The sequence below is a fragment of the Vicugna pacos genome, chromosome 3, assembly GCF_048564905.1.
Source record: "Vicugna pacos chromosome 3, VicPac4, whole genome shotgun sequence".
Lineage (NCBI taxonomy): Eukaryota > Metazoa > Chordata > Mammalia > Artiodactyla > Camelidae > Vicugna > Vicugna pacos.
Genome location: NC_132989.1, coordinates 51524906 through 51537455, shown reverse-complemented (window position 1 = coordinate 51537455; position 12550 = coordinate 51524906). Strand labels below are relative to the sequence as shown.

At 39.4% G+C, this 12550-nt stretch overlaps 1 protein-coding gene across 7 annotated transcripts in view; it reads right to left on the bottom strand.

Annotated features, from left to right (window-relative positions):
* Nucleotides 1-12550, bottom strand: part of SLCO4C1 (solute carrier organic anion transporter family member 4C1) — a 294796-nt gene that overhangs the window by 61749 nt on the left and 220497 nt on the right. The gene's annotated exons all lie outside the window — the stretch shown is intronic.

The window sequence follows — 12550 nt, the reverse complement described above, 5'->3', positions numbered from 1 at the left end:
TTATAGGCCCTGTGTATAGTCATTTTTCCTGAATCTTCTCCTAAAACTTCCAGCAATAGGTGGTCAAACCATAGCTGCTGATCACAACTTTGACACTTAGAAGTGCTTTATTCACTACTTAGCCTCTTCATAACGTGAGTCATTTACCATACTCAGTGCTTTCAGTGATTCTGGCTCCCTGTCTGGTAGTCTTGGAGTATACACAAGCGCCATAGTCATCTACTGAGGGAGGTGATTTTATGAAATAACTCCACAATTTTTTTCTTTCCTCTCTTTCTGTGTTTCTTACTTTTTCCCACTTTCTCCCTTATCTTCAAAAACTCTTTATTTTCTTAACTATTTAGCTCATAGCTCTAATAATTAGACTACAGACACTACTTTTTAGATAAGAGATTGCATAAATAAAAAGATACAGTATACCTACGTGAAAATGATTTTGTTGCTCTCATGCTAAAACATACCCCCCAGTGAATCAAAAGAATGGATTAAATATCTAATGTATAGTCTATCATATTTACCTAATATATCTTAATTTTATTTTCATAAAGATCATTTTCAGTGAAGGAAGAATACCTGTATTTCATCTCCCAATAGGCCCACAGAATACTGTCAAAATAATGCTGATACCTATGATTTAATGGGCAGTGTGTGCCAGGGTACTGCACTACATGTAGCTGCACCATCAGGTAGGTTCTGCTGTGGTAACAAGTCCTGAGGTATCAGGGGCTTAGTACTATAAAAATTATTTCTCACTTACGAAAACTTCAGTGCAGCTAAACAAGGATATTCCTCCATTTCCTGATGCCTGCCTCTCATGGTTTCCAGGATCGCCAAGGCCAGGCAGGAGAGAGACGCAAGAGAGGAAGAAGCACACTGAGCCCTAACTGCCGCAGACCAGAGGTGACACGTCCTTTCCTCTCTCAGCCCCACGGTCCCACATGGACTCTGAATCAGGCTTGTGACTACTGTCATCCTGTCTGCCCAGAAAGTGAAAATGGTGAAACAACTAGAACTGCCTTCACTAAATGAAGTAAATCATGTTATCCTTTTAAATCCATTCACAGTCCTATGATCTTACTCTCATGGCTACTAATTGCAAGCAACTCAGACTTCTCCTCCTAAGTCAGGGCTACTTTCTCCATCTGTCACCAGCTGAATAATCATGGGACTGTTGGCGAAGTTTTAAAATGTAGTGTGTTCCCAGATGAGCTAACTGACGATCATCATGTGACCCAAGCACATGTAACCCCACTCTCATATTTGCTCTCAGACAAGGGCTTCGGGCAGCCCCTTTCCTTGGTGGAGGGCCACCGTATCTAGAATGAGAAAGGCTATGGTGTGCACAGGGTTCATCAGCCATCACCACCCAGTGGAACAGAAATGCATGGAAAGGTTCTAGCAGTCATTATCACAGTATAATTTTAAACCGTAACATGCAGGCTCTGTAAAGACGAAAAATTGGAAAGGAAAGTGTGAAAACAAAGATGAGCAGAGAGACAACGATGAACAGTGAGAGTGAAAAAAAAAAAAAAAGAGGTGAAGAGATTCACTGAGTTGACAAAGAGCACAGACTCACCATCTCTAACAGTACGGAAGCCTGAGGACTGTTCACTTTCATTTTTCTCTCTCATCTTTTATTTTGCTTTGTCTGCTATTTACTCTTCTCTGGCGTTGGTCTCATTCACAATTACACAGAAATATCATTGAAAAATTCTCTTGCTTTTAAAAAGCTTAAAAGGATCAATTCAGTCATAAAATTTGTCTACCTCTTTGCTAAGAGGTTAAAAAATAATAATAAATAAAATAAACAAATTACAAAATTCAAATTTCTAATTCCTGCCTCCTCCCTCTTCCTCCACCCTGACCTCCTTTCTTTCAGACACTCTCCCTTTGTCACCTCCATAAAAGCAACTATGAATGACTATCTGTCAGTGACCCTCCCTCAGAGTGAGGGACAAAACTATAAAATCAGGCCTTTAATCTGAACCTCAAAAGAAAACCGGGTTCAAGCAGGCATGTGCCACCTTGCTGTCTCCTGAGACCTCACACACCTATAGATCTATTTTTAGTGACAACATCCAAAGTAATTTCAGAAGTTGATAAAACCCAAATGGCTTCCCACAACATTACCATTAGAGCATTTTATGCTACCATAAAAGAGGCACTAATTACCACAGGAAGTCAGGATAGCTTTATATTTCTCTCTCTAAATGACAGAACATTGTAAGCTCTGGAGTTAGAATCATTTTTGTTATGAGTTCTTTTTAGATTTAAATGTAGACCATTTCCAAGCTCATTTTGTAAAGCTCATATCTGAAGAATCATGAATGACATATTTATACTATAAGCATCTCTTAAAAATAGACATAAGGAGTTCATTTCAGTCCCCAAATAAAGATGTTCACATAGGCTAAACAATCACCAGAGGGAGTTTCATATCCATGTCTCCAATTATCTACTTGATTCCTTATCAGCAACAGTGAAGTTTTCTTGGCAAATGGGAAGCATTTAAACATACCAGCTTCCAGTGGGGATGCTACAGTCTTCCTAGTGCAGGCACTAAACCTGGAGAGAAGAGGGGAGTTTTATTTTATTGGATGACTACAAATTATTGCTTAAGATCATGGTATTTCTGGGATAGAACAAGATCAAGTTTAAATGTTTCCAAGTGTCTTTCCTATACTGTTGTTTAAAAATTTGTAACTTCCTTCCCATAAGAATACTTTTTATGGAATTTGACACAACACTGTAAAATGATTATAAATCAGTAAAAAATGTAAAAATGAAGAAAACAAATGAGCACCACATGCATTACATAAACATTAACTACAACACTGGCTGAAGTGCAAGGTATGTTAAATCATGGGCTGAATATAACTTTGAATATAGTCTATTGTTTCTCCCAGTGTTTAATACTATTCTAGGCAATTTCAAATCCATTTTCCTCTTTCAAAGCCAAGCTACAATTTGTCAAGGTACTACACTTTTATCACCCAGCTATGTTACCAGTGGGTATTGAATGAATACTAGCACAACAACAACAATAATTTTCTGTATCCTAGTCTGTGAAATTATAATGCCAATCTCTTCTATTTGGCCTGGAATTAAATAAAAATAGAAGAATTAGCAAAGAATTTACATTAAGTTTTGTAGATTGTGCAGTCTACAAAATGACCTGGCAAATGTAGGTATTAAAGGTAAGACCCAGCTTGCATTCTGTACATACAACCAGGCACCTTGGCATTGGACTCTGTCCATGGGTTTTGTCAAATTCAGGTAAAGATTCCTTACAGACTAATGACAATCCTCAGTTTTAGGGCCCCTGTGGCCAAGCATGTCATCAGAAATATGCCCCTGTTTAAGATTCCCATTGCTTGTTTCAGTATCACATACTCTAAAATTAGAGTACATGTTCTGTCTGGAGTACATGCATGGCCCCCATGCAAGGATGACATGCACATCTGTGAGGCATTCCATGTGTTTCCATCTCATGTTCATGGACTGGAAGAATTAATAGTGTTAAAATGGCCATACTACTCAAAAGCATCTACAGATTCAATGCAATACCCATCAAAACACCAAAGGCATTGTTGACAGAAATAGAAGAAACAATCTTAAAACTTGTGTGAAACCACAAAAGACCCTGAATATCCAAAGCAATCCTGAGAAAGAACAAAGAGCCATCACACGTCTTGATCTCAAACTATACTACGGAATGTAGCAGTAAACAAACAGCATGGCAGCAGCACACAGACAGACAGACCAATGAAACAGAACAGAGAGCCCAGAAGTAAATCATGGCATAAATGGTCAAATAATATTTGACAAGGAAGCACAGAACACCCCACGGAGAAAGGACAGTCCTTTCAACTGGAAAAACTGGGGGGAAGAAACACACAAAAAAAATCAAATTAGACCTCTATCTCATACTCTTGGCAATGATTTTTTTAGACATGATGCCAGAAACACAAAAAACAAAAACAAAAATCAACAAACGGGACTACATTAAACTCAAAAGCATCTGCACAGCAAAGAAATAAAAAAAAACTAATAAACAAAATACATAGAGAACTCATACTTAACAGCAATCAGTCAATCCAATTAAAAATGGTCAGAAGAACTAATTAGACATTTTTCCAAAGAGGGTGTCAAAAATGACCAAAAGGTACATGAAAAGATGCTCAACATTACTGATCATCAGGGAAATGCATATCAAAGCCACAAGGAATGTTATCTCATACCTGTAGAATGACTATCATCAAGAAGACAAGAGACAAGGATGTGGTGAAAAGGGAACATTATACACTGGCAGGAGGAATGTACTTTGGTCCAACCAGCACAAACAATATGGAAGTTCCTCAAAGAATTGAAAGTAATCTACCACATGATCCAGCAATTTGGGGTTTATACCCAAAAGGAAATAAAAACAAAACTTTGACAAGACTTTGGATTCCCATGTTTATTGAAGCATTATTCACAGTATGATGATAAAACTGAAAATAACCCAAATGCCCATCAACAGATGAATGAATACAAAAGATGTGGTACGTATACACAATGGAATATTATTCAGTCATGAGAAAGGATATCCTGCCACTTGAGACAACCTGGATGGACCTTAAGCACATTATGTAAAGTGAGGTAAGTCAGAGGAAGACAAGTATTATGTGATATCACTTAAATATGGAGTCTTAAAAAAAAAAAACCTTTAAAAAACAAGGGAGTATGAGTGGCTACCAGGGAAACCACAAAAGACCCTGAATATCCAGGGTCTTCTCAAAGAAAGTGAAATGGACAGATAGACCCTCCAAGGGGATTCTGAACTTAATTGACTAGGGTGGTGACCCTCATGAACCGAGTGTGGATGAATTCTTTAGATTGATAGCTTAAGGGTACCAAGTTGTGAGAGGGAGTAAATAAGCCATAGAAATATAATGCCGAGTATAATGAATACAGACAATGAAACTATACTACAAGTATGTAATCTGATAAATATTGCTACAATGGCAATCATATTACAGTACATGAAAGTGTCAAAGTAACACGCTTTACACCTTAAATTTACACACTACATGTTAAATTTATTCAATTAAAAATAAAAAAAGACAGACACATAGATCAATGGAACAGAATAGAGAGTCAAGAAATAAAATGACACATAAATGGTCAATTAGCTTATGACAAAAGAGCCAAGCAGATAAAGGACAGTCTCTTCAATAAAAGGTATTGGGAAAACTGGACTCCTATCTCACATCACACTCAAAAGTCATCTCACAATGAATTAAAAACTTTACATATCAATGTCTGTTTAGACTTAATAGCACACCACCTCATGCAAACTGTAAGAACCTTAAATAGGGGAATGCTATTTATACCCCCAGCCTTTATATTATTATTGTGATATTTTATATTTAAATAAATCATAAACCCCACAGTACAATGTTATGATTTTTATTTAAATTATTTTTCAAGTAAAAGACCCCAAAATTAGACCAAGCATTCTAAAGAATTCATCCACACTCAGTTCATCAAGGTCACCACCCCAGTCCATTAAGTTCAGAATCCCCTTGGAGGACCTATCTGTCCATTTCACTCTCTCTTTGAGAAGATATAAAAAGGCCCAGATCCTGCGATGCCTCTAAGGGAAATCATCTTAACAAATGTAATACAGGACATTTAAATGCTAATTACAAAAACAAAAATGTCAAATTAACCTCAATTATTCTCCCTTGAGCCTTACTTTAACCTTTGGGAATTTCATACATTGTTAAAAGTTATCTCCCAAATAATGAATCCTAAAACCATCTTCCCCATACTTTTATACTCTAACCCAACTTTTTCCCAAAATACCTTCTGATTCCCTTGGTAATGATTAGACATACTGGGAGACTTAAAAAATAAAGTGCAGATAATAGAATTGTTAAACTAGCCATGACTTGTTTTACAAGTGTCCTGCCCAGATTACAAAGGTCCTGTTCTATCATGGGCAGCCTTGAGAAAGGCAAACACTGGACTCAAAGATTGACAGCCTTCAGAAGCATCTTGTCCAGATTTCTCATTTCCTTTCGCTTCCCAGGGTTTACTATTTCATATCCTACCATCAATAAGTCCTCCTTGTATTAAAAATAAAAGCATTCTGAAGCATCTGTGCTCAAGATACCAAGATGTAGGCCCACGCCTGAAGGCTCTAGAGAATAGTCTGTCAGTGTCGCGATATCATGTACACATACACACCGTATGCAGAGAGAGCTGATGGCTACTCTGTTTATTGATTCTCGTAAAAGGGTTTATATAGGACATGCATGATGCCTCACATACCATCTAAGTTATAACAATGTTAATAATCTTAAGCCATTTAGGTTCCCAGACTCTAGGTTCCCAGGCTCCTGCAGTAAGGACAGGATGTTACATGATCAAGGACAGATTGTTTTAAAGTTCATCACAGAACTTCATTAAGTAGGCCATCTCTTATCCAGCCGGCTGTGCCTGTCTTAGGTTGTCCTCCTCTGAGGATCTTACCCATCGTTGGCTATCCAGCCGTCCCTACTGAATACATTAAATAGGCCATCTCTTATCCAGCCGGCTACGTGACATTTCTCACAGCTTGTTTATCAGTTTAGCCCATGACTTGTTCTCTAGAGCCTGCAGGCGGGGGCCTACACAAGAGAGGCAGAATTCCATCCTGTACCCCACCTCGGCTTTCCCTGACTTCCACTTTCTAGTGTGAGAAATGCTCCCAAGTGCCCCTGCCCCTCCCCCCATCTGCCACTGAGGTAACTGTTGCAGTGACAGATCTTCTTGACCTTCTGAACAGACTTACCACAGGCACTTGACCATCCCAGTTGCACAGGAATTGCTTTCAACTCTATCAAAGGGGATTGAGGAAGAACATGAATCACAAGGTTTTAAGAGTCTAACTTTGAATAGAACTGATTAGAGAAAACCTAAACTATCCATGGAGCAAAGAGGAAGAGCATCCTGTAGGAACCTTTCTCACCAAGAGCTGGAAAACGTCTCTGGAAGAGTCTCGGCTGCTAAAGTTACTGGCCCGCTCTCCAGACTCCACCCAGGTGTGTTTGCTAATCCTCCCTGGGCCATTCCTCAGGACGTGGGCTGAAGCCTCTCTCAGATCTCATGCTTCCCTGAGAAGCTCATTGGTTTTATCAGTATCTTTCCAGAACTCTAACCCTCATCTCTGCTGAACAGACTACATTTCTCACCTCAGTTGTTTGTTACTTCATTTGGTTGTTTTGCCAATATCATCAGCTTGACCAAAACCAACATTTGCACAGGAAATCTGAAGCCATTACAGTGCAACAAATATAATCTGAAACTACTAATCTTAAATTCTAAAAAAAAAAGAGAGAATTAAAAAAAATCGAATCTAAATATGTCCATTATTCATATTTGCAGAGCCCTACATAGCAAGAGAAAGTCCATTAAGTACAGGCACACAGTGGAATCACAAAAGCAAGGACTGTGCCCAGTAAAGCTGACAGTGTTTGAAGACAGAGCACGGAGAGTCAGCAGGAGAAATCTACAGACACACTAACCTTGGATTTGAGTCCTCGTTCAATAGCACACAACATACAAAAGACTAACCTGCAGGTTCAGAAAATAAGATAATTTGTGGTTAGGAACAATCATAGGTAAATATTAGAAGGCAAATAGTTTGAGGCAGTGAAAGCGTCTTAAAATGAGCAGAGAATTATCACCTAGATGGGGATTCAGTTTTAAGGCACTTATACCTAGAGTAAGGGATGTGGAATGAAATAGCAAAATGTATCATCACACACTAGTGATACATCAATAAAGTAAAACAACATAGAATGACTTGAAAAAATGAATTTGAGAAGAGCTCAGCGATTACTACTTAAACAAATGCTCATGGAGCAAACACAGTTCGGAAGGAAATTTAAAGTAGTACGTGTAGGATAAGAATAAACAAAGAAAGAAAAGTAATCCCACAGACACTGCCATATGGGGGGCTTTTTTCCTTGAATGTTTGCATTCCAAAGGGACGGCTCTTAGATCCTTGAGAAAGCCATTTGGGGGCCGTGAAGCTGAGGAGAGGCTTATTTTGCTTTTGAAAAGATGTATTTACACTTCAAAGATAAAGAGAAAGAATGTACAGATTTTCAAGTAAATGCTTTAAGAGTAAAGGGAGCGGGGAGAAGTCTCTTCCCTCCTTATTCCTCTTATTTTTAACATCTATTTGCTCTTACACTGCCAAGTCCTGTTGGAAGTTCTGGGGCTCCACAAACAAGTAACATGAAATCACTGCCCTCAAGGCATTCACACTGCATCCGAATAACAGTTTAATCTGATTACTATGTTCTTTCTGAGATTATCACATATTAAAATGTTAGTAGAAACAGGCAAACATGAATTTAGTGCATATAAATAAGGCATCGACATCTATTTCAATTTCCTTTAGAGTGCTTTCCTGTACTTCAGAATCTGTAAGGCTAAAAACAACTGTCCACACTCCCTTGCAGCTACAGTTATTAGGTAGAAATGAAGCAGAGAATGTCTCTCTGCTTTGGATCTTGCTGCTCCTAGGTGACATTATGGAGGCAGTAAGGTTGTCTGCAATGGCATATAGTCGTCCATTTGCTGACATTACGAGTTTCAAGGGGCAGATGCGGTGGAAGAGGCAGAGATGGAAGTTGGATCCCCCCCCCCCCCCCCCGCTAGAGTGAAACTAGGACAGGGTGTTCTTGGACCTAACAGTTGCCATGGCAACCACCTGATTCTCCACCTTACCAGGGGCAGCATTTCCCCCTGAGCACCAGTTCAGTGATCTTGTTCAAAAAGACATGCCTAGTAATCCACAACTACGCCTCTAGGCCCTTCAATCATCTTGTAAGACCTGAATTCCCTCTATATTAAATCTGTTTCTATTTTAAAGATCTAGAGTAGTTCCTGTTTCCTACAACGTAATCTCTGTGTGGAGCTGGCTCTCTGGAGTCCTAAGACCCCCACCCCAGGGCTCTCTGTGTGCCCGGAGCCTAACCTCACTGCCCACTGCAGGATGCTTCACACATCTGCATTTCTACAGGATAAAAGCATCTCTTGATGTGTGTTTACCCTAACAAAGCTAAACCGCCCCCCCTCAAAATAGCCCATCTCATTAACACCCTAGGTGGACAGGCCTCACATCCTGCCCTTATCAAGAGTCTTATATCTTGTTGTTCAGAGAAGTCCCTGACAGATCTTACAACCAACCAGGTACCTGTGCACAAAGGAACTGATCATGCAGCCCCCTACTGCTTGTGTACACAGCCCCTTCCCCCCCAGTAAAAGACCGTGCAGGACCACCTTGGGGCTCACACAGGCATCTCTCCTGTGTGGCCCACTGTCGCCTGTAGCAGCATATCCAATAAACCTCCCCTTTGTTCTTAAATCCCTGTGGTCTTTAGTTCTTGGTAAATTTTTACCGCCCGACCACCACATTGTGTCCCACAACACTCTGGTCTTAAAGTCAATTGTTTAATTTTAACTTTGCTAGTTTTAACTGGTCTTCTGTATACTGAAAGCACTAATACTGAAACTGAAACTTAACAATTACATGGAGGAAAGGTCTATCAGTCCAACCAGACATTATCAGTGTGTTAATCCAGGATGAAATGGCCAAAACCATAAATTTCTTAAATGAATTGCATTTATCATTACACATTGTTATTTTAATATATGTAATACATTTCAGGCTCTTTAAAGCCAGTAGCTATCTTCTCTTTACAATGTTTTACACATGTTGATTAACACATGAGATCAGAGATAAAAGTAGATTATAATAAGGAAAAATTCAGAACTTTTCTCCTCTTTTAAAAAGTCATTTTTAAATGAAGCAAAGAGTAAAGAAATACAAGTAGGTCAAAAATTCAAAGTACATTATACTGTCCTCTTATTTATTCCATTATTTGCAAAACACAAAAAAATAACTCTTCCATCACAGTGATACAGGAGGGAAGGGAGCAGAGCACAATCACTGAAGGAATGACGACACAGCTAACTGAGGACAGGACAAACTCCTCACAACCAGGATGGTGGAAGATTCCACTTCCAGTAGACCTTGAGCCCGGTGGTCCACCCACAGGCACGACAGTTCCCAGGCTTACTATAAAAGGTCAAAAAGTAGGTGGGCAGGGGGTGGCAATTTCTGGAAATCCCCGGCCTTTCCCCAACATAGTTAGAACAATCTTCCTACTCATTAGCATATGAAATTACTGAGCTCACAAAAACTAACAACCCCACACCCTGTGGTCGCTTTCTCTTGCCTCTGAGACGGCCTGCACTCTACTGAGTGTGTATCTACTTTTACTTTAAACTAAACACCCCATACCTCTTGGCCTCTCTTCCTTTTTCCTTGAGAGATGGCCCGCATGGCCCGCATCCTGCCTATGGGATGTGCATCTCCTGAATGAAGCGGACTACGCTGTCTACAGAGTGTGTGTCTCCCTTACTTTCCCCTGACTATGCCTCGCTTTTTAATTCTTTCTTTCGTGACACAAGAACCTATTCTCTGGCAACAGGACTGTTTTGTCACCTAATAAGCTTATGACTATCACTCACAACCTGGTTTAAGTAGCAAACCAAGAACATTTTTTAAGTTGAATACACAGGTTTCAAAAGTTGGTTTTAAGCACAAAGAATCAAGGGAAACTATAGATTTTAAAAACCCGCTTTTTCATCCATGTTCACTGAGTATTGATGTTTGTGGAACAGAGGCATATTGCAGATAAATGTATTTCATTTACAAACCATTTTTTCTTTTACAAAGGCCAGTAATGAACATTAAGAGTACCCGATAAAAATTCCACCTCTGCAGACTTAGAATCTGGGAAGTCCTTGCAAATGCAGTTCCTAACTTACCAACAGCTTTCACCTAAAACCTCATTGATAAGGCAGCTGTGTGAACATTAGTAAACCTCTTTTAAACATAGGATGTTAGAAATTATACGTCAAATCTATACCACTAAATTTCAGGTATGTTGCTGAAAGGATATTTATGGTCTTTCTCAGGAATGAAGACATTGTTTTATCGTACTTACTTCACTGCAAAATTGATCTATTTCCTTCTTTCCCATGAGCGAATGGGACCTTCTTCATGCCCCTGTCTTTCCTAGTATAATGAACCTGGACTACAGGGATTTTTCTAATTCCTTCCTTACCACATCTACCACACAGCACCCAAAATTGTTCTTTACAGTAACTCATGGAAACCCCAAAAGTTGTAGAAAGTTTTTTAGAGGTAGCATCTCACCATAAACAGAAAATAAAGCCAGAGAAACAGAGGACTCAAGCTGCTACTTAAAGAGTCAAAGATATAAACAAGTTTACACTGTATAGCACAGGTAGCTATATTCAGTATCTTGCAGTAACCTATAATGAAAAAGAATATGAAAATGAATATATGTATGTACATGTATGAACATTATGCTGTACACCAGAAGTTGACAAAACATTGCAAACTGTTGCACTGTAAACGGTTTGCATTGTAAACACTGTATCTACTTCAATAAAAAAATTTAAAAATACAAAATGAAAAGCTAAAAAAAAAGCCCCAAAAAGAGTCAGAGACAGGCAACACAGCTGAGGCTGTCACTGGTATCACAGTCAAGATCCAAAGTCATCGAAGGCTGTGTTAATAAACAGTGAATCAGAAAATCAGATTTAGAAAACTCAAGATACTCAGGGGTATGGGCATATGACTTCAAGACCAGCCACTCAGTTTTCACTGTTTCTTGAATGTTTATTTATTCAGTCATTCAAAAACCGTCCAAAGATGATGTCCCAGGTAGAATGTACAGAGTGTGGGACAACATAAAGAAGATGAGGGAAGGCAGGAGAAGACCCCTATAATGAAGTCTGTGTTAAAGATGGGCAGACTGGGATGAAAGGTTGAAAAAGGGAACAGTAGATGCAAATTATGAGGAAAATTTTGCCAAAATATGCATGCCCTTTTCCAGCCTACCCTAAATTCTGATATAACCTCTGGAGACAAGACCTGAACATGCATATTTAGAATAGTTTCTGACAACCATTCACGCCTCATTCCTTTCAGAAGCATTGATCTCACATAAAAAATGACAGCAGAAAGTGGAAAAAGTCATCAGAGAGGACAGAAGAGTTATTTCACTGGGTGTTGAAATAAGAGACTCATTATTTGTAGCTGAGAGTGGGGGGAAGCTTTATGTGAGGGTTGACATTCCACCTGGACACTGAGGGACAGAGATGGTCCAGAAAGGCAGTAGAAAAGGCGGGCATATCACCTGCCTTGGTTAACATGAAAAATTAAGATTAGAATCAGTAATAAAAAGACCTCACAATACAACCAGCCATTTTCCAAGGCCCAATTTTCACAAGCTAGCAAAGTAACTGCAGGCTGAAGTGTCCCGATCCACAAACAGGAGGGCACCCCAAAGATGTTTTCCATCCAGGGTGACCGGACCGAGGACCGCGCTGGGCTGCAGCAGCTGACCTGGGGACCTGAGAGGCCACCTGAAGACAAGAGTAGTTCTGCGCTGCCTCTCACAATGAAAAGGGC